The sequence below is a fragment of the Perca fluviatilis genome, chromosome 23 (assembly GCF_010015445.1).
Source record: "Perca fluviatilis chromosome 23, GENO_Pfluv_1.0, whole genome shotgun sequence".
In the NCBI taxonomy this organism is placed as follows: domain Eukaryota; kingdom Metazoa; phylum Chordata; class Actinopteri; order Perciformes; family Percidae; genus Perca; species Perca fluviatilis.
Window position 1 is genome coordinate 5,263,565 of NC_053134.1, and position 23,186 is coordinate 5,286,750.

Genomic DNA, 23,186 nt, shown 5'->3' on the forward strand with positions numbered 1-23,186 from the left:
CCTCCAGCTGTTACTGGTCTCCTCAACTGACTCCTTTTTATTTAGAGCATCTTACAGCTGTCAAAGCTTCTCATCTGAGGAGAGGAAACAAAGAGAGAAAACAACAGAGTGGAGAGAGGAAAGCAAGGAGTAGAAACAAGGAGAGGAAACAAGAGAGTAGAGGAAACAAGGAGAGGATATAAGAGAGGAAACAGGGGAGAGATAGGAAACAAGGAGAGGATATAAGAGTGGAAACAAGAGAGGAAAGAAGTGGGCAGGAGAGGAAACAAGAGAGGAAAGTAGAGGAATCAAGAGAAGACAGGAGAGGAAACATGGAGTAGAAACAAGGAGAGGAAACAAGTGAGGAGAGGAAACAAAAGAGGAGAAGAGGAAACAAGGTGTAAAAACAAGTCAGAAGAGGAAACAAAAGAGGAAAGGAGAGGAATCAAAAGAAGACAGGAGAGGAAACATGGAGTAGAAACAAGGAGAGGAAAAAAAGTGAGGAGAGGAAACAAGAGCGGAGAGGAGGAAACAAGGTGTAAAAACAAGTGAGAAGAGGAAACAAAAGAGGAAAGGAGGAAACACGGAGATGAAACAAGAAGAGGAAACAAAACCAGGAGAGGAAAGGAGGAAACAAAGAGAAGAAACAAGGGGAGGAAACAAGAGAGGAGCTTTTATATATGGCTGTCTTCTCTTGCTCTGTTTGTGACCTTTTAATATAGTCTTTTTTGATACAGAGCAGTTATCAACACTTTTACGTTTCTCCGCCGTGTTTCATTCATAAAATAATGATGCCGTGGCGGCAGGAAAAACGAGGATGATAGCAGCTAGCAGCTAGCAGCTGACCTGATGACAGCAAGGGTCCCAGGTTAAGAGGTCCTGGAGGTTTGGCCTACTAAGTAGCCTGCCTACAATTTTAAGCGAGAACAAAAATATATAGTTTTTATACAGACTTATATACACATTATATATTCTAGTGTATTATCATAATAAGTTTAACATGTGCAAATATTTTTTTTTTTTACCTCAACCTCAAACCAGATAAAGACTGTGATCTTGATCCTGAGGGGTGCCCGGACCCCAGGTTGGGAACCACTGACTTAGAGCATGTTTAATTAAGATAAAATAGTGCATTGATTCAGAGACCGATTCTCTCAGTCTTGTTTTGCAAGTATCAGCCAGGCTAGTTTTGGGTCGAGTTTACCCAATAATTCACGCTCATTCATTGGTTGTCCCGCCTCCTATGTTTTGAGCGACTGCACCACGGTAGAAGGCAGAGCACGTGAGCGAGCGGGAGGATTTTAGATGGAGTGTGAAGCAGATTTTTTAAATGTTGGAGCTTTGTCTTCTCCCCCGCTCGAATTAAGCTGCGGTACTGCTTACACCATGAGTTCAAAGCATGACCGTGCCCATCTCTGTGTTACTGCAGCACAAATAATGCAAATAATGTTGAATGGCGCCCGCCCTCCCTCTCTATGCCACCGGTGCCTGTCATCCGGCTAGTCTATATCGACAGCGTTCCACTTCATGGATTGGTCCGGGGCCGCCAGAAATTCTGCTGGATGTCACTGTATTCCTCCTACTCATACTATCTGTCCAATCCCATCCCAGAAGGCTGTGTGGACTAGCCAGACCCTCCTCCTCAGTGCTGTGGAGGATGTTCTGGCAATGCGAGAATATCATCTGGCAGATTTTTTGCTGGTGGAGCTCCAGGAACGAAGGGGGGGGGGGGTGAGCGCCGTTCATCTGGTAAATTCAAAAAGTGGGAAAAGTCGAGAGGCTGACCCGGTTTATAACGGACACTAAAAAAATTCGTTTGAGAAGATTGGCCCAGCCCTACTTTACTTGTACCAGTGATACCTCAAACTTAGCTTTCATTTTTTTACCAAAACTATGTAAAATACTGACTTCATTATTTGTTATATTGTCGTTTCATATGTTTATATTTTATAGCAACATGTGAAACATTGTGCCAGTAGAGCTCGTTGGATATATAAAATAGAAGAGAAAAGGAATTCAGTGGCGTCATTAAGCTCAGCGCTGTGTTGACATTGGACTAAAAATAACTAAAGGGGATGGACTGACTGTGTGTGTGTGTGTGTGTGTGTGTGTGTCTGTGTGCGTGCGTGTGTGTGTGTGTTTATGTCCATACGTGTGTGTGTTCCTGCTCTCAGCTGGCTTCTCAGCAGACACTGTGTGTTTCCATAACCTGTAAATACCCTTACATAGTGATAATGATGAAGAACAATGACAGACACTTCAGCTGCTCCCCACAGTCACTCAGATGGAACATTTCCATCCATCACTCCCCATTGTACGCAGCATAAACATCTATTAGAGTAGGGTTTTTTGTGTAGTTAACATTGCAGGCTCAAGAGGGTGCTATTAGGACTTCATGCTGTTTATGGGCATTTTAGTCTATATCCACGATGTTCCACTTCAGGGATTGGTCCGTTGCTGCCGGAAATTCCACCGGAGTCACTCTTTTCGGCTGGATGTCCGTTAACTTCCGCTTTTTCTTTGTGTTGGCATTTTAAACTGCGGTGGATTTATCAGGACTATGGTTAACTGCCCCTTAGATCTCTGCAGGGTAAATCCAGACAGCTAGCTACACTATTTGTCCAGTCTGAGTTTTCTGTTGCGTGATTAAAACAACCTTTGAACGTACACATGTTCCACCAAAACAAGTTCCTTCCCGAGGCTATTTTGCAGCGGCACCAGGGCTCCTTCTGTCCAGCGCTTACACCACCCAAGACGATTGTGATTGGTTTAACCCTCATGCTGTCCTCGGGTCAAATTTGACCCGTTTTCAAAGTTTTTTTATATCAGAAATATGGGACGTCGAAATAGGCGCCTACAACTTTGGGAAAAGCGCCAAAAATGTTGGAAAAAAGCAGGCAAAAAAACGACGAAAAAAACTTCAAAAACACCAGAACAAAGCGTCAAAAAGTTGAAAACAATGTCAAAAACGCCGGCAAAAGCGACAAAATGTCCAAAAAAGGGATACAAACATCAGAAAAGCTATAAAAATGTGGGAAAAAAGTGACCAAAACACACAAAAAAGTGTAAAAAAAATTAAAAAGCAACAAAAACATTAAGCTAGGGACAATAAAAAGTTTTGTTTTTTTCATGTTTGACAGGAAGACATCACAAGGGTTAAAGAAATGCCAATAAACAAGAGCATTTTTTCCTCCCATCCCAGAATTCTGTGTGGACTAGCCAGACCCTCCTCCGCAGTGCTGTGGAGGAAGGTCTAGCAAAGCGAGACTATGGGCATTTAGACAGGCAGTGTCAAACTGTTACAACCTTTATTCAAGAAAAGTACTAAAACCACACTGTTACAGTTAAAGTCATGCATTGAAAATAATACTTATAGACAAGATATAATACGTAACATTTTAAGATTAAAATGTCTATAAACGACTAGACCTATGTTATATATTTAGTTGGGTTGTGTACTTATCCCAAATGTTTCCAGCAATGTTCAAACCCAGAGAAAGCAGTCATTTTATTCAAGGCAACAGTCACATTCGTTTGCCTGTCGATGGCGTCATATCCCCTTTGTGCATTCATCAGCGCTGTGGTCGTTGTCTGCCAGAAGCTGTCATAAATTGACTTATTATCCAGTTTTAAGTCACATTTTCCGACACACTTTTTAGATCTTGTTGTTTTTTTAACGGAATGAAGTCACCGGCTGTCTGGATTCTCAGAGAAAAAAAAGCTGATCAAAAGATAGTGGCAGCGACTTGGAGGACGACTGAGTTCCTTCTAGACTGCTCCACTCGACGTCAGTCTCTCTTCCTGTATTTCTTTTAATTTATGTACTTATTTATTTTTATCTTTTAGATGTTGTATGTCCTCACTGGTGTGTATTTGTCTGTGTGCGTGGGTCTGTGTCGTCTGACCCCGTTTGGTTTGGACCTGATCTGGGTTGGTTTGCGGGTCGGTAAGGGACTTACCGGTAAAAGGACATACTCCTCATTTATTGTGAAATTCAAATAAAAAGAGTTAGGAGAAAGAAATATTAAAAAAAGATCCCACACTACTTTACAACCTCACCAAACTCTCTCTTTTGTTATTGTTTTGATGTAGAGACCCCTAGTGGCAGAACATTACATATTTCATGTTTAAATTAAAGTAGCCTATGTAAGTATTAGCAGAAAATTGTTCTTACATGTATTAATAGCTACGTATATTATTATCACCATGCATTGCTGTAGAAGCAGGATTTTACTGTTGTAGTTGGTTGAGCTGGAGCTCATTTGAACTATTTACTAATGATTATTTTCCTTATGGATTCATCTGTTGATTATTTTCTCCTAACCAAACCTCAACACTATTAGGTTATAGCCTACATTAAAGTGCCCATATTATGCTAATTTTCAGGTTCATAATTGTATTTAGAGGTTATATCAGAATAGGTTTACATTGTTTAATTTTCAAAAAACACCATATTTTTGTTGTACTGCACATTGCTGCAGCTCCTCTTTTCACCCTGTGTGTTGAGCTCTCTGTTTTAGCTACAGAGTGAGGCATCGCACTTCTATCCCATTTTAGTTGGGAGTCGCACATGCGCAGTAGCTAGGTAAGGACTACTAGCTAGAAGCTAGCGCTGCTAGCGGTTAGCCACATCGTTCTCAATGGCAAAACACTGCTACAACATAGAGCCAGTCCCACAATGAGCTTTCCTTAGTATGTGCCATTTCTGTGTCTGTAGCTATTGAGGAGGAGAGGGGGGGGCAAGGTGGAGGGTGGGGGTGTGGCCTTGACCAACTGCTACTTTGCTCGTTTGAAAGCCATGATGTCTCTCTCTTTCTCATGGGTGGGCCAAATTCTCTGGGCGGGCAAAGCAGAGAAAGGGGAGGTAACCTTGCTCCATGCCATGGGACCTTTAATTTTTGTTGAACGGAGTATGTGACAAAATAATCTAAGCTAAAAGGTCCATTTAGGAGAGGGGTGTCAAACTCAATCTCACTAAGGGCCACACTAGAAAATGAGAATCACATCAGGGGCCAGACATTATTGACATGCTTTTATCAAAAAAGTCAAATATTTTTGACTTCACGTTTCACATACTTTAACATTTGGCCCACATAAAGCCCTAAAAGTGTCAGCCAAAATGTTCCTTAGCCATCATAGAATTTAGTCAACAATGCATTCTGATGGGCGCCCGGATAGCTCAGTTGGTAGAGCGGGCGCCCATATGTAGAGGTTTACTCCTCGACGCAGCGGCCCGGGTTTGACTCCGACCTGCAGCCCTTTGCTGCATGTTATTCCCCCATCTCTCTCCCCCCTTTCATTTCTTCAGCTGTCCTGTCAATAAAGGCCTAAAAATGGCCAAAATAATTCTTTAAAAAACAATGCATTCTGATTACATTTTTAAAAGTAGGCTACCCGACTCACACCAATCTGTTTCACAGGCCTGAATATGGGTGGGAATTTCTCAAAGTAGGCAAAATCTGTCAAAACTGCACTGAGTGTTGCATAATTGCGATTAAATTTTTTTTTCCATTTTGGTTTTGCGCACAACTAGGCAGGCCGGATCCAAATTTGCGAGGGGCCGGATTTGGCCCACAGGCCTTGAGTTTGACACACGTGACTTAGTTACTGGCTTGAGTTTCTCTGTTTTTCAATAAATAACGGACTCCTATGTCTCTGTTCATAGATGCATGGACTGTCCACTGACGCCTGCATGATGCCTCTAACCCTTTAACTTGATGCTGCGACTGGCTTCTGGTTGCTGCTCATAAATCTGCGTCCTTTGTCCAAAAACTAGTAAGTAGACCTTTGAGCGTGAATTCATTTTTTCCATACACACCGTTGAAAAGTTATGAATTGATGTTTTTCTTTTTTCCTTTAATGATAACAATTTGAAAGGAGATATAAAAAGAGTTCAGACACCAGATGTTTTAATGACATTTGGAATAGTTTGCCCCCAAAAATAGAAGAATAAAATCAAAGTTCATTCCAAATTCCATTTGGTGGATGTCCCCATAGAGTTGCATGATGGGAGAATACTGTTGGAACTTGAATGTTGAAGTAGTTTCCCAGTCCCAAAAGGGTAAGTGACCCTCGATCATTATTGAAGCCAAATGGCGCTGTTATGCTCTAAATTAGGGCTGCATGATATGATGAGAATATGCGATATGCGATTACGTTGAATATCGCGTTAACGAAATTACTTGGGATAAATAAACAGCTCTGCATTTCTGCTGCTCTCAGTATTCTGCGAAAATACAAGTCGCTTGTTGAATTTAAATTGTAAAACAGATGAAAGGAAATCATTTCCAACATTCTTTAATTGAACGAATTGAACACTGAATAGAATATAAATCCACTAAAAATGAATAACCGCTACATTTTAAAGTGCAGTTTTCTACTGATATTTTGTTTCAACTAGTCTCGCTTTGCCAGACCCTCCTCCAAAGCGCGCTGAAGGAGGGTCTGGCTACTCCACATGGCATTTGTTCATCATCAGCCCTATGTTCCCACATTTCTAAGATTTTTCTTAAAATTAGGCCCTATGTTCTCACAGCCCTATGTTAGGGTTAGGGGGTTAGGGTTAGTGTTAATGTGGGAACATAGGGATGTGAGAACATAGGGCCTAATTTCAGTGAAAAAGAAATTCTTAGAAATGTGGGAATATAGGGCTGTAGGAACATAGGCACGCTCCCTCTGTTTCTATGAAGTTTGAAGAAGAGCTTCGGTAAAGGTTAAGTCCAGCTTGTTGTAGGCTGCATTATTGTGCACTTAACACTGAAACAGGAACCTGTTCCTATTTTGATGCTAAGCCTCCATTCTTTATTTTACCAATGACTGCTGATTTATTCTTTTCTTATTCAACTGTTGCTCAGAGGGATCTTCGTCTCTTTCAGTTGTCGGTACGGTTGAACCGTTTTACAGCGTTTTGTTCTCCATGTACAAAACTGAGGCTATGTTTACACGGAAACGATCTGAAGAGAAAACGCAAAAGTGGCGTTGCGTTATCACTTTTTATTCTGCGTTTACACGAGCGTTATGGGGGGGAAATCTGCGTGCATATGGTGACACAAAAGTGTGTGAAATTCGATGTCGTAATGCACTCCAGGTGACTAGGTGGCACTGCCACACAACACCACCAAGGCACCCGCCTGCGTAGAACCTTCCTTCTACTTCTCTCCTTAGTAGCGCGAAACCAAAACATGCCGAAGCGAACAACAAAAACTTGCCTGGAAAGACGAGGAGGTGGAGTTGCATGTTTGTCTGATGATGACCGGCACAGTTGACCGTGATAAGCCACAACACAGCACCCACGGGAGCACTACCAATACCCTGGGCCTCGCGGCCCTTCAGCCGCTGCTTGAGAGCGAGAGGCCGGGCCAGAGGAGGCTGAAGCAGACCCTCCTCTGCCCGCTGGCCGCTGACCTCTGACCTCTGACCTCTGCCCGCTGGCCGCTGCCACTCGCTCGCTCTCTCTCTTTCTCTTCATCTGCAACGTTGTCGCCTGCTCTGGCTCAAATGAACAGCCTACATATCATCATCGAACTATAACAACCTTATCCACATTGTCGAAATCATTTAAATATTGAGGCATTACATTGAAATTCTAACAGGAGCCTATAATTTCTGTAGCCTACTCCGTAACAACAGGCGCCTTTTTCTCGTCTCTCTCCACACCTCTGTCTTCAGACTTTTGCGTTTTTACCCTTTATACGGTAATGCGACGGTGCAGCGTTTCACTTTTTTGCGTTTTTAAGCCCCAAAAACGCCGTCGCCGTATAAACGAAAGGCACATCCGATAAAATATTTTTTCGTTTTCACCCGGAGCGTCATCGTGTAAACAGGGCCTAAATAATATCTATTTGTAAAGAGGACTTTCCACAACTAAAGGCATCAAAGAGCATTCAGTCAAACATTCAGTCCTCTGAAAAGTTGAACTTTATGTACTTGAGTTTTTATCCCTGAAATTAAAGAGCAGTTTGGAGTCATATGAAAGAGGAAGGAAACAGAGTCCTGGCATTTATCAGAAATTCAACATCAATCCACTTCACCTTCGACACAGACAGGAAGCCAGACAGTTGAACTTCCCGTCATCATTTATTGTATTTATACATCTGGAGAGGTGATAAAAAACCGTTTTAGACAGCAGGCTGCGGCACAGGAACACATCTGCTTCAGTGTGTCAAGACTGCAAACACACTACAGTAAAAAAAAAACCTGACTCTCCTCTTCTTCCTCTTCGGCACGTGTCAGGGGCCAGAGCGACCAGGAGCCAGTGGGGCGTCCCATCATGCATTGCTCTGCCGTTAGCCAAAAGAAAGTAGCTCAACATTTGTACTTAAGAGCAGTACCTAAGTAAATGTACTTAGTTACATTCCACCACTGAATACCACACTGTTACAGTAAAAGTCATTCATGGAAAATGTTACTTAAAGGTATAATACGTAACATTTCGGCATTAGACCTATGTTATATATTTAGTTGAATTGTATACTTACATTATCCCAAATATTTCCAACAATCTTCAAACCTGTTACATTCGGTCGCCTGTCGATGGCGTCAAATTCCGCTTGTGCATGCGTCAGCGCTGTGGTTGTTCTCTGCCAGAAGCTGTCATAAATTGACTTTTTATCCAGTTTTAAGGCAAGGCAAGGCAATTTTATTTGTATAGCACAGTTCAGCAGCAATGCAATTCAAAGTGCTTTACACAAGACATAAAAACACGGTCAAAAATTCATACAAATTGGTAACAGATAGAAAGCAGTTAATACGAAGAAGAAGAAAAAATGAATAAAAATATGAATTAAGAAAAGGCAGTGTTAAAAAGAAAGGTCTTCAACCTTGATTTAAAAGCGCTGAGATTAGGTGCCGACCTACAGTTTAACGGTAGTTTGTTCCAGATGTACGAACCATAGAAGCTGAACACAGCTTCCCCCTTTTTTGTTCCGACTCTGGGGATGGCAAGCAGACCTGTCCCTGATGATCTGAAAGATCTCTGCGGCTCATAGTGTAGTAGCAGATTCGAAAGGTAAATTGGTTCTAAACCGTTTAGAGACTTATAAACTAACATGAGTATTTTGAAATCTATTCTTTGGTGCACAGGAAGCCAGTGGAAGGACTTCAGAACTGGAGTGATGTGATCTATTTTCTATTACTTTTAATCGTTCATTTTTTTGGTCCAAAAATGATCACCTCCGTTTTATCTTCAAATAAGCGTTTTTTTTTAATCTTTAAAGGCATACTATGCAAGATGTGCACCTTAATATAACAGCGTTGAATTCATTTCGATGGTAAACAAACTCGTAGTAGGGCGAATCATCCCGATAGCAAAGCAGGGGGGGACGCCGCTGGCAAAACCAGCAATGCAGGTTTGAGAGGTGGCGCCCCGCCAAATCTTGCGAGAATCACGACTTGCCTTACGGCACGACGTCACATACATCAACAACATATAAGAAGCAGCCTCTACGACACTAGCACGCATTTCAGACATGAATCATGGCAGAGTCAATGAGGAAAACAAAGAAAGCGCGGTCGGAAGAGTCAAGGAAAAGAAAACGAGAAACTGACCACGTGAGGAACCGGACAAGAGTCCCACTCGGTCAGGCGTTCACTCGTTGGCGAGAGCTTAAATGCAGGAAAGGTAACGTTAAATACAAGTACTCCACAACGACTCTAGGGGTCACTGTTTCACAAAAATGGAAACTGCATAGTATGCCTTGAAGCCACATTTTTACCATACACTTTTTAGATCTTGGTGGTTTTTAACTCTATATTTTAACCAGATGAAGGATTTTAGTCATCGGACATCTGCATCTTAAAGTGCTCATATTATGCTCATTTTCAGGTTCATAATTGTATTTAGAGGTTATATCAGAATAGGTTTACATGGTTTTATTTTCAAAAAACACCATATTTTTGTTGTACTGCACATTGCTGCAGCTTCTCTTTTCACCCTGTGTGTTTTAGCTACAGAGGGAGGCATCTCACTTCTGTACCATCTTTGTTGGGAGTCGCACATGCGCAGTAGCTAGGTAAGGACTACTAGCCAGTCAGAAGCAGAGTATGAGGGCGTGCCCTGACAGTACCTAGGTAAGGACTACTAGCCAGTCAGAAGCAGAGTATGAGGGCGTGCCCTGACAGTACCTAGGTAAGGACTACTAGCCAGTCAGAAGCAGAGTATGAGGGCGTGCCCTGACAGTAGCTAGGTAAGGACTACTAGCCAGTCAGAAGCAGAGTATGAGGGCGTGCCCTGACAGTACCTAGGTAAGGACTACTAGCCAGTCAGAAGCAGAGTATGAGGGCGTGCCCTGACAGTACCTAGGTAAGGACTACTAGCCAGTCAGAAGCAGAGTATGAGGGCGTGCCCTGACAGTACCTAGGTAAGGACTACTAGCCAGTCAGAAGCAGAGTATGAGGGCGTGCCACGCTAGCAGCTAGGCGAGCATTATAACGTGTGTTACAAAGCGACGAGCGTTCGTCATGGAAGTAAAGGCTGGACTACAATAGAGCTGTTTGGAGCAGTTTGTGAACAGTGGTAAGTCCCTAACGTGCACAAAAAAGATATATAACACGATAAAGGAAAGGGAAAATGCCAAAAAGCATAATATGAGCACTTGAAGTTCTCAGAGAAACAAGTGGAGGAAACGTTAGCGGCAGCTCGGCGAGCCGGTCAGCGTCGGAGAAAACGCAGATTTTACCGTGAAGCTGCTTTATTCTGTGTTTTTACTGGTTTGAGTCAGCGGTTTTGGAGACGGGGGAGACCTCTGCGGATAAAAACCTCCTAAATGATACGAACACTGAAGGAATCCTAAGCGGGAGAAGCTGACTGCGGTGGTGGTGAAGACAACAACTCCCATGATCCCACAGCCACAGGTGAAGCCGTGTACTGTGTCCCCCAGAACACGACGGGGGAGCTCTTCGTGGCTCTGGTTCTCAGCTCTGGAGCCCATGCCCAAATTATGTAAGGAGAAGGGAGGATGTTCTCTCACCCACTTTTTGTTTTACAATGCTTCTACACAAGGGTGTAGGTTTGGTTTCAACATTGGGGGGCAGATTAGATTGTAATAATTGTAACATCATTGATAATATCATACCAACAAGGTATTATGCACTATAAAGGTATGTATAAAGGCTTTATGCTGCCCTACACATTATTGTAGGCTCAGTTTAGCATGCAACTTAATTTGATTTAATATGTAGTAGGGGGTCCCTGCTCCATCTCACTGTCAGTGAAGGGGTCCTTGGCTTAAATAACGTTGAAGAACCCTGCTATAGGGTATTGCACAACTTGTTCTCTTCCTGGGCACGTTCAGTGTTCTTCGCCATCAAAGACGCTGTGGCTGCAGCGTGCTCAGTCCAGTTTATCATCACTTACCCCCCCCCCCCCCCCGCCTCCTTCCCAGATTCACAAAGGGAATGATTGTTGATTTTATAGTGTCACAGTCTAACAGAGAGATTCCTCATGACATGTTTACATCTTGTATTTTATTTATTTTTTTACTGATCATGTTCATTAACGTGCTCCGTCCCTCCGTCAAAATAAAAATAAATAATTATTTCATTTGCATGTATTTGTTTTCCTCAGAGCTTTAAAGGCGAGTTAATGACTACTTAACTAACTTGAGGCAAGGCCGCCCTCTGGTGGTCAAAGTTTATTTTTGTGTGAGGACACGTCAGACAGGGAAAACATACCACTGTTATCACGGGTGAAATTGACAGAAAAAAAAGTTCTGAATGTGTAATAAACTTAACCACCTGTTATCTCCGCTGTCCGTCTGATAACCTTAAAGTGTCAAAGAGAAGAATGTTCTGTTATCTCTCAGCTGGTGGTGAAGAGCTTACTCAGTGTCTTCAGAGAAAAATCCCCAAAAGGTGGCAGTACAGACTAACAGATGTGTGTGTTTTGTGTGTGTGTGTGTGTGTGTGTGTGTGTGTGTGTGTGTGTGTGTGTGTGTGTGTGTGTGTGTGTGTGTGTGTGTTCTTGTTTAACTATATTCGTGGGGTCCAAAAACAAGGAATATAGTATACTTGCGGGGTCCGGACAGCTTTGTGGGGCCAAAATGCTGGACCCCACAACTTTAAAGGGCTAAAGGGCTGTTTGAGGGTTAAGACGTGGTTTAAGGATAAGAGTTAGAATTAGATTATGGTTAGGGTGAGGGTAAGGGTAAGGGTTAAGGTTAGGCATTTAGTTGTGATGGTTATGGTTAGGTTTAGGGGCTAGGGAATGCATTATGTCAATGACGTGTCCCCACAAAGAAAGTGAGATGCATGTGTGTGTGTGTGCCTTTTTACTTATATCTTTGAGAGGACCCATTTAACTTTTAGACCTACAGAGTGAGAAAAATGAAAAACGTGATTGAGAGTAAGGATTTTTTTTTCCGATAATGAGTGTTTCTTAAAGGTCCAGTGTGTAAGAATTTCTCCCATCTAGCGTTGAGATCATATATCGCAATCAACTCTCTTGCACCACGCAGTTCAAAGTACGTATTACAGCTACAGTAGCCTTCAAAAAGCCGGTCTCTTGCTCTTTTCACTATCCTTTTGCTTTTTTTGGGCGAAGAAGAAGACTCCTGTTCCTGAAATTTGGATTTTGAATACATGTGGGGCTCCATGTTTCCTTCTTCAAACTTGCCAGGGCCGGGAAGCTACGATACCCATTAGCAGCATTAGCAGCACCTGTGAGTTTATCATGTGACAGCTAAAGCGCGAAAGGTGGAGCAGTATGTCCTGTATATCCCTTACCGGCTCACGTATTTCAAGATGGTGCATGAATATGGAGCGTCTACCCCAGTTTATGCAAATGCAAATGTGAAATTTAAAGCCAAAAGGAATATTTGGAATTGATGGTGGTGGTAAATATTCATGAAAAAGTTTGTGAAGGGCAATACAGATTTTGATAACACGACACGTTACACACTGGACCTTTAAAGTAAGTACATTAGGGGAGGAGTGAGGGTATTTGACAAGGACATTTTGGAACGTGAGACTTTTGGAAAATATGGACATTCATTGGAAATTGGGACATTTTGGGCTTTGGAAAACCTTTGTTAGTCATTGAGGCTCTAGGGATGGCAACGTCAGCGTGTCGGTCGGTGTGACCGCCACTGTGGTTCATGGTGAATTATCTCATCAACGACAGGATGGATTTTCATGAAATTTGGTTCAGTCGTTCATGTCTCCCTCAGGATGAATTGTATACACAATGAAATGTCAGGTCAACATTTCAATTGGTCCAGTCCTTCGTTTTATGACCAAATACCTACAAAATACATTAACATTCCCATCAGCCTCAGCTGTCTTTGGGATTAGTGTTGATTAAGATAGATAGATAAACAGACAGACAGACAGACAGATAGAGGGATGGATGGATGGATGGATGGATGGATGGATGGATGGATAGATGGATGGATACTTTATTTATCCATGATAAATAGATGGATGGATGGTGGATAGATAGATACTTTATGTATACATGATAGATAGATAGATAAATACTTTATTTATACATGATAGATAGATAGATGGCTAGATGATAGATGATAGATGGATGGATAGATAGATAGATAGATAGATAGATAGATAGATAGATAGATAGATAGATAGATAGATAGATAGATAGATAGATAGATAGATACTTTATTTAACTCTGGAGATAAGATAAGATATACTTTATTGTCCCCGAAGGGAAATTTGTTTTGGACTCTGTCCATTCTGCAGCGTTACAAAGACAACACACAATACAGAAAAGACAACACCAAATACTGAAAGACAACACAACAAACAAGTATCTCTCAACACATACTCTCATGCAACACAAACATGCTTCCATATACATATAGTAAGCACATTAACTACTCCTTTCATTGGCACTTCCTACTGAACAACCCCGTTAGCTGTATTCTCCGCAATAAGTGTGGCACAGCCCCCGCACAGTACGATATTGTACAGCTAACATATTCCCCAACCCCAATGGCCTACATATTGCTGAAATTAACCAATGTACACAATGTACTGACATATTGCACAACCCCAATAGCCTACGTATCGCGCAAATTACACAATGCACAACCAAAAAGCCTACGTATTGCACAACTAACATATTGCACAATCCCCAATAGCCTAACGTATTGCACAATGACATGATGCCCAACCCAAAATAGCCTACGTACTGCACAATGACATAATGCACAACCCAAAATAGCCTACGTATAGCACAACTAACATATTGCACATAACGGAGGAAACTGCTCCTCAGATCTTTAAAGGGCTGTTTGAGGGTTCACACTTGATTTTAGGTTTCAGCTTCGAGTTGCGTTTGGGTTCATGTTGCACGGAGTTGGGATGGTTGAACTTAAATGTCCAAAGCCAGAGAGGAATAAAAAGCTTCATGACAGTAAGGGTCCTCACAAACGGTTGTGTGTTCTGGAGGGAGGAATGGTCCCCACTTCCTGTTCTGGGGCGGCACGTTGGTCAAACACTTCCCTCAGGACAGAGCTTTCTCACGCTGTAGAGTATAACCACACACACACACACACACACACACACACACACACACACACACACAAACACACAAACACAAACATCACATGGACACAGGACACATAAACACTTAAAGAAAACGGATTTATGGACACAAAGGTCCATTTAATATCAGAAGTGCTGATGTATTCGTTGGGCTTTAAAATATATTCATGGCAATCAGAACCAGCACTCGGACAAAAAGGTGAATTCAAACTGTATCGCAGGAGTTACGTCAATCCACATAATTTCTGCCAATTTAAAACTGTTATTTTTTTATTATTGTTATCCCCGTCTTCCCTCCGTCATCCGGCTCCCTGGGTGTCACTGTGGGTCTTCCTGTGACGATCGATCACGCAAGTGCTACTTCCTCCTCTGGTGACATAAAAGCCAAAGGTGAAAGTTGAGCAGCTGTCTGATTTTTTCCCATTGTTTGTGTTCTACTGTATGGGAGTGTGTGTCTCAGTGTGTAGGAACAGAGGAAGAGAGGGTGAGTGGGAGTATTTTTCAGACCCTGGGGGAGATTACAGGTTATGGGGGTATAGCACTTTGTGTGTGTGTGTGTGTGTGTGTGTGTGTGTGTGTGTGTGTGTGTGTGTGTGTGTGTGTGTGTGTGTGTGTGTGTGTGTGTGTGTTTGTTTGTTTTGCGTGTATGTAGGGGACAGAGGTCAAGTTCTTCCCTTAAGAGTTTCTTGGGAACACTAGTGGGAATCTCCTTACACTATCCCCTAGCTGTGATGTAAACACACACACACACACACAGACACAGACACAGACACACACACATACACACACACACACACACACACACACACACACATCACCCTTGACAGACACACACACACACACACTGCTGGGAGGTCAGCAAGTGGAGTCCCAGGCTCCACATCCAAGAACCATAACCAATGTTAAATTGTGCATAAATAAAAATAAAAACACAAAATAAAGATTGCGTGTCTAAATGGGGTCACAATTTACAGTCCTTTTGAGGGTTTGTAGGATCATTATTGTGACTTTAAGAGATATCTTTCTCAGGTATAAATGTATCCTTTATGATACATATATGTTTTTTTTTAAGAAAACCAATGACTATATCATGCGTTTGTAGAAGAAAAGAGTGATGAAACACATATTTGCAACAAAGCAAACTCCATACGACTGATCGACTCCTATTTTAAGAGGATTTGTCAGAAGAGGAGACAAAACCAAGAGTAGGGACTCCTGTCGTGGCTTAGAATAAAAGACCATAATGACACAATTAGAAGGGGACACTAGAAATATATATTTTGACATGTGATTTTTGCAATTCCAGGAAAGATTTTAAAGCTTATTTGCTCTTTTCATAAAAGGTTGTTGCTTCTCTGTCAAAGGGTTTCTCTTTGGTTTTGAGGAAACAGCGCTCTCGTCCTGTCCTGTGCTGTACAACAATGTAGCACATTTCAAAATAAAATGCAGCGCAGGTGGACAAACTGGCCGTGTCAATAAGATAGATGGCATTTGTTTAGGATAACTGCAGCCAAGTTTCAAAACTAATGATGTTAAATTTAAGAGGGCACCGTTTGTATCACCTTGTACAGATTTACTGTACATATGCCTATATACAGTCATGTGAAAAAATTAGGACACCCATGCTAAAGTTGACTAAAGAGAGGAATAAAAAAAACATCTTTTACAAATTGATCTTAATGCCTTAATTAAAAAATATTAGGAAAAATCCAACCTTTAAGGACACCAATTTTCTTTGTGAATGAATAATGTATGGTAAATGAAAAAATGTTCTTCCTTAAAATACAGGGGGCATAAGTAAGTACACCCCTATGTTAAATTCCCATAGAGGCAGGCAGATTATTATTTTTAAAGGCCAGTTATTTCATGGATCCAGGATACTTATGCATCCTGATAAAGTTCCCTTGGCCCCCACATCATCACATACCCTTCACCTTACCTAGAGATTGGCATTGGGTACTTTCCATAAAATCATCTCTCAATGCAAATCAAACCAGCTATTAGGCTAACTGAAATAAAACCATGCCAATCTCTAGGTATGGTGAAGGGTATGTGATGATGTGGGGGGGGGGGGGCTATTTTAATTCCAAAGGCCAAGGGAACTTTATCAGGATGCATAGTATCCTGGATCCATGAAATAACTGGCCTTTAAAAATAAAAATCTGCCTGCCTCTATGTGAATTTAACATAGGGTTGTACTTACTTATGCCCCCTGTATTTTAAGGAAGAACATTTATTCATTTACGATACATTATTCATTCACAAAGAAAATTGGTGTCCTTAAAGGTTGGATTTTTCCTAAATTTTTTAATTAAGGCATTAAGATTAATTTCCAAAAGATGTTTTTTTTATTCCTCTCTTTAGTCAACTTTAGCATGGGTGTCCTAGTTTTTTCACATGACTGTATTTCCTTCCACATTCTGTGACCTGGGCAGGTGATGTGTTCAACAGACTTGTTTTCATATATATTTTTTTCTTCTAATAAACCCACCCTGTAGGCTAATAATAGTAAAGCCTACTCAAGGCTTTCCCCCATAGGAAGCAGTGGTGTAGTCAACGTGATACGCAGGTATACGCAGTATACCCACTAAGAAATCTCCAGGATTTCCATATACCCACTTCAAAATGTGCAATGATACGCAACAACATTATGACAGCACTTTAACTTCAGGTATTTGTATCCACAAATACAGGGTCGAGTAATGTGACAGCAAACTAAACTAACACTGCTGAACATGCAGAAAGACTTATAGGTCCCTGATGGGAAAGCCCCCCTTACTGCTTTATATTCAATTATATATTTGATATATTTTGAATGTCAGCTGTGTTTTCCTTCTCATATCGGCTAAATAAAGGTATTCCCACAATAAACTGGTGCATAAAAGTGTATCAGAATGCAGGAAATTAAGTCTTTGACGCTCAAAATAACCCTGGGGGAGGACACCAAGACCCCCACAACACACACACACACACACACACACACCTTTACCACATGTGTGTAAATATATATACATGTGGTACAGTATAAGCCCTTTGTTCAGATCCTAAACTATGTGCACTGGTTGTGGATGTCAACACGCTCGTTTTACAATGGCTGCGAGCTTAAAAACAGCACGTTTTGACACTAGACTGCCGACTCATTTGTCTTATGCTTATTCGGCTTTGACCTACATTTGCCCATGATGTTGTCATGCATTATGAGACATTTTTTAGTGGAGAAAAGCCCCCATATTTGTCAGTGTGTGTTTCTGCCGTGCAGCTCGGACGTAACGCATCTGAGCGGACACGACAGTAAATGTAACCTGCCTAGGCATTTCCTGTCCCCGTGCCTTCAGTAAAAAAACGCAATATTATAAGGAGTCGCACCACGGGAATTAAGATCCAGGAAAGGGACGCTTTGACCCCATTGCGAGCCCCACGAACCTGCGTCAGAGGCCGGGTAAGTGTTGGCGAAAGGCTTTCCTATTTCATCCTTCTGTTATTCACAACCAGATGTCACCATCCTCAGCCTGGTGTAACACGACGTCTTCAGTTCAGAGAGATACGTGCGCGTTCTCTCAATGTGAAAGACATTTCGCACATACCAGACTACATTGACTAATCCTACAGTTTAAAGCCACTCTGCCTCTCAACCGAAATATGTGCATTTAAAATACAAGTAAACATAATACCTAAAGCAATAGTAGACACATCTTAATTTCGGCATTCATATAATCCACTAACAAAAGAAATATGGCTTGATTCACGCGAGTCTTCCTTCCTGCTCACCATGGAGTAGGGTACTTATGGTGGAAGGGCGCTGAAGGGAATTGCAGACGGGACAGTTCAAAAAGTTGAAATAAGAATTAAATAAATAAATGATCCTACATGCTTTTAAGCATGCCGAATATAAGAGTGAGTCCCGCTGAAACCGGAAACTCACATTAAACCCCCTTTTACCGTAATTAAATGTGTCTATACGCATACAACTTTAAATCGATTGAGTGTTTAATGGAGGTTTGGTTATCGTAGGAGGGATGATTGAAACACATTGTAGATCACGCCGCGCGACATGATAAAGACACCAGATTGGTTTATTATTGCGTCATTGATATTTCTGTAATATCAGCGTGCATGAATTGCATCTTGCTGTTCTGAATTCAGCAGCTTACATTTTAATGTCAATGCAGTCGACAGCATGGGGTTATTGTCTCAGAGCGCTCTGACCGGATTCAAGGTCTTCAACATTTTAATGCCAAACAAAGCGGGTTTCACATATGAATCCTCTCAGATTCAGTGAGGTTTTAAATTCAGCCTACGATCATTTCATGGCAAACTGCCTTGGATGCATCCAGTGAAAATCAGATCATACATTTGGCACTTAAATATTACATTTAGGTAGCCTATAACATATGGCGTTTAAAAGTATTTACTTGGAAATGTGGGGCTTTGTATTAAAAATTATTTAAGCAATGTTTTCTTAAAGATTGATACTATTACAGCCAGATGATTGAATTTTGTCCTTTTAGGCTATTTGATAAGGCTTCTGTCATTTAATGTGTTTTTTCTTTGTTATTTTAATGCTAAAAGAGATTTACGTCCATGGAAACCCAGCAACACTGATGACAAACAAATGTTCCGGTTTTAAATATCTAAACACCTGCTAACTGTTTTCTTTTTTTGGGGGTTGTAGAGATTGAAATCAAGTTCGTATGGCTATACCTGCAAATGTAAGAAAACTATATGCCAATATGCCAGAACTGTAGCCAATGAGGTGATATAACTTCATAATAAACTGTCTGTGTAACTGACATGTCAGTGGACTGTTGCAGATCCCATAATGAACCCTCTTCTCACCGCTAAACTGCTTCAAGTTTGGAAATCTGATAGGGGGGGAACGTAGCATCAAGCTCACTAAAGTGAAGTACACCTATACTGGAATTTACAAGTTCGACCTTTCAAAATAAAGACAGTTTCATCACGAGGGAAAAAGGAAACTTAAGTGTTCTCTTTGGAGAAATTGATGCACGTCAAGCAGAAAACAAAAAAAAAATCTAACAAAGAAAAATGTAAAGTGGAATAATTGAATTGGGGATACGTAAGGTGAAGATGATAGTAAACCACATAAAAAGATTGCGTAATAACCCTATTTTACAGTCTATGGGAAAAACACTGCCTAACATAAACAACACATATGGAAAGTTCATCTTAATAAATGAGAATATGTTGGAATATAGGCTATATAAAAAAATAAGGACAATACAAGCTCATGCAATAATGCATTGGAGTGTGCAAATTGTAGGCTACGTCACAACACAGGTCAAAAACAGCCAAGGCGATTACAAAATGGGTACTACCCTGACCCTCAGGGGCCCCAAAGCACTCAGGTCCCCGTGGGGCAATTAGTTCATGGTTTCATTGATTACTTCAAAGGAAATTACTTTATACATCTGCATTTACACTAGGTATGGAACGGCATCTCTCTTTTAACTTGCTTGTGGGTTAAGTTGGCCGTGCCAGTGAAAGGATAATTTTGTAATGCTTTTGTGTTTCTTAAAGACCTTGGAATATGTCGTAGCAGTTACACCAATAATACTTATTATGTATTATTCCTAATCTGTAAATCAAACAAATCCGTTATCATTTTAACGTTAGATTTTGATTGCTTTATTTTGAAGGACATTACCGGAAGCCCTGCGTCGTATTCGGTGTAACTTGACTCCGTTGGCGGAGACAGGCAGCAGTAACATGCATAGCAGCTGATGCTGTGCGGGGGCTAAAAATAATCAACTTTTTACTCTCCAACTCTCGCTGTATTGTGCTTCTTTTTCTCTTCTTTCTTTCTTCTGTTTGTTTTCTTTCTTTTTTTAAATCAAGACGTCTGGAATGAAACAGCGTCAGTAAGGAATTTTAGTTACTTTTCTTCGAGGTAAGACACTTTCGTATTTAAATTAAGACAGCTTAATTGACGTAACGTAACGTGTGAAAATGAGCTTTTTGATGTCTTTCGAAGCTGTATTTAATTTCAAGTGAATGTGGTTTGATAAACGGGGCTGTAGTAAGGTGTATGTTTTTGGTAAAAGCTTGTGGTTTATCTACTTCTATGTCAGCTAGATTGAAATGCTTTGCTTGATATTTTAGCACTGTAGGCTAGTTATTTAGGGTGTCAACTGTCCTGGCTAACTAGCCAACTGCACTTTCATTATGGTCTTTGCTATGTCAGTGAGCCCAGTTAATTAGAGTTAAAGGGGCATTCATGTGGTTAAAAAAACCAAAACAAACTAAACATTTCAAAGCAATTTGGACAGAAATTTGAAGTAAGACTCAGGAAATGTGTAGTTTTCTCATTGTGGAGAACAGCACCTGTAGTTTGGTGCTGGTTTTGAATGTTTGACAAAAAGTATCAACACTTCAATAAAAACATCACAAACCTCCGATATAAATGTCTCTGCTATGTGTCTGTATGCCCAGTTTGTCCCAAATAGTTATCATTTCTCCACAACGAGGCACCAAAATACAAGCCCTGGTTCTAATACCCAGTCTAACATACTGTTTAGTAGGCTATGTCACAAAAAGATTTAGTATAGTAGGTCAAATGCAGTGTAAAAATACTACCAGGATGTGCGACTTCATCCGGTCGTATGTTGCAGTATGCAAGCCAGCATACTTTGTGGCTATTATGACCCACAATCCTTTGCGTAGCATATATGAGCAAGAGGGTCAAAGTTCAAGACGCAGTGCTATGAAGACGTAGTAAGTAAGTAATATGCATACGACATGCAATGGTACATACTTTGTAAAGGCCGCGGCGGTAGGTTACATCCTAAAAGTCAAAAGAAAAAAGTTTGCCATTTGGAACTCAGCAAAGGTGCGCCTCTTGTTTTTAAACAAAGATGCCCCGCCAGATGCAGCTTTGGGTGGCCATCTTTGTTTTTCGGTTTGTCATGGAGACCAGCGCTGCATTCATAGACATTTATAAAATGGACCAACACATCCCGTTGTTCTGGACAGAGACCAGTGAAGGATATTAGAAGCACTTTTCCGGTGATGGCTGAGCGTACTGCAAAAAATGATTGAAATGTGATTCTTTTTTTTTGCGAGGATCTGTACCAAACAAAGATTTTTTTCTGTAGTCTGTAGGAATACAATTTGTAGGCCGGGACGTCTCTGCAGCACCACAATACTTTATTTTAGAATGGTTTGACACATTTTTTGCCTTTAACAAATATTGTGCCCCCCTGCGATTTGGATTTTGCACTAGTTCATATTGCGATTTGGATAAAATTGCGATTAATTGTGCAGCCCTACTCGAGTCCTCTTGCTTCCCTTCCTCGCGTCGTAGTCCCTTCCACTGAGGAAGCACGGGAGAAATCGTGCGAGGAGAGAGGCAACGAGCAAATGTGTTTTAGAGGGATGAGACGTCCTTTCCTCTGAAGCGTCACATGAATTCGTCAGCTGTATGGGCGGAGTTAGCAACTCCTTCAGCTGCACGGCTTCCGGGAAAGGGTGCTCTCGTGTATCCTCGAGCTCCTCGTCGATCCCTCCTCGATGCTCGCTCCTCGTCGATCCCTCCTCGATGCTCGCTCCTCGGTCGTCAGGGCAGAAATAAGAGCTTTGAGATGACCTTCACGGAGGAGGGACAGAACAACCTCCGGTTCAGCCGAGGACCGAGGAGTCGAGGAGCTATCAAATAAGGGCCATGAGATGCAGCCCAAGCCCCCAGGAACTGTGCTGGGCTTTCAAGCAAATTGAACACAGCGGCTAAACAGTGGAATTACAACTCCCGGGCCTGTCACATCATGCCCTCTGGCCCAAAAAGACTGTCCCACATAGACTTAAGCCCAGTTCAGACCAACGTTCTTTTTTTTTTAGAACGTCGCAGAGAAAAGTTGCAGTGGTCTGAACCGGCCCGTCTCAGCTCAACTCCAACCAGCTGATGGTGTGGCTGCGACTCAGCTGGTCGAGTCGCCAGTGGCTGGTTTTAAAACGTAAGAGAAGCCACCTTAGGGCTGGGTACCGAATTTGATCCTTTTTAAGGCACCGACTGAGTTGCCTCTAAAGTATCGAGTATCGAAAAATGCCACCTCATTCAGTACCCAATTTCAATACCTAAGGGGTAAATCTCATCAGCGCTAGTGAGCCAATGAGCACGCAGCATGCTTTTACCAAGATCTAATAATGTTTGTCATTGGCTGTCTAACGTTACACGTCGTAGAGACAAGCAGGAAAAACTCTACGTTACACAGAGACGGCTCCAGAGTAGCAGCTTAAAAATGAATAAAAAGATGTATGCAGTAATGTGTAATGTTGTAATTGTAAGTTTTATAAAATTGGCATTGAAAAAAGTATCATTTAGGAACCAGTATCGAAGTCACGGTATTGGTATCGGTACCGGTACCGGTACCGGTATCAAACATTTTTGAACGATATCCAGCCCTCCGTCACCTGTTTCTAGTCAGCTGGTAAAAGTCAGCTACAAACTATAGAAATTAAATGATCCATAATCCACTTTATTTCTATGTTACAAACTGTTAGCTGGTCGAAATGGCAGATAGACAGAGGCTCAACATGCGAGCACATACTGTATGGTCGAGCGAGCTAGAGACTGACTGAAGAGAGGGAGCGCCTAGGACATAGCCGTGAATCAGAGTAATAGGCCTACAACGTGTTTACACTGATTCATCACTAGAAATGTAACTGTAGCAAGCATCTCAATATCACTAACC

At 41.5% G+C, this 23,186-nt stretch overlaps 1 protein-coding gene across 9 annotated transcripts in view; it reads left to right on the plus strand.

Annotated features, from left to right (window-relative positions):
- The first annotated feature begins 17,693 nt into the window (after nt 1–17,693).
- abcc9 (ATP-binding cassette, sub-family C (CFTR/MRP), member 9) overlaps nt 17,694–23,186 on the plus strand; it is a 92,380-nt gene continuing 86,887 nt past the window's right edge. For 8 of the 9 annotated variants that reach the window (XR_005638175.1, XR_005638176.1, XR_005638177.1 and 5 more), the window contains exon 1: nt 20,195–20,389. The gene's annotated coding sequence lies outside the window, so the exon portion shown is untranslated. Of the gene's footprint in view, nt 17,921–20,194; nt 20,390–23,186 lie in introns of those variants that run through there. The other variant, XM_039792019.1, reaches the window with a different exon arrangement.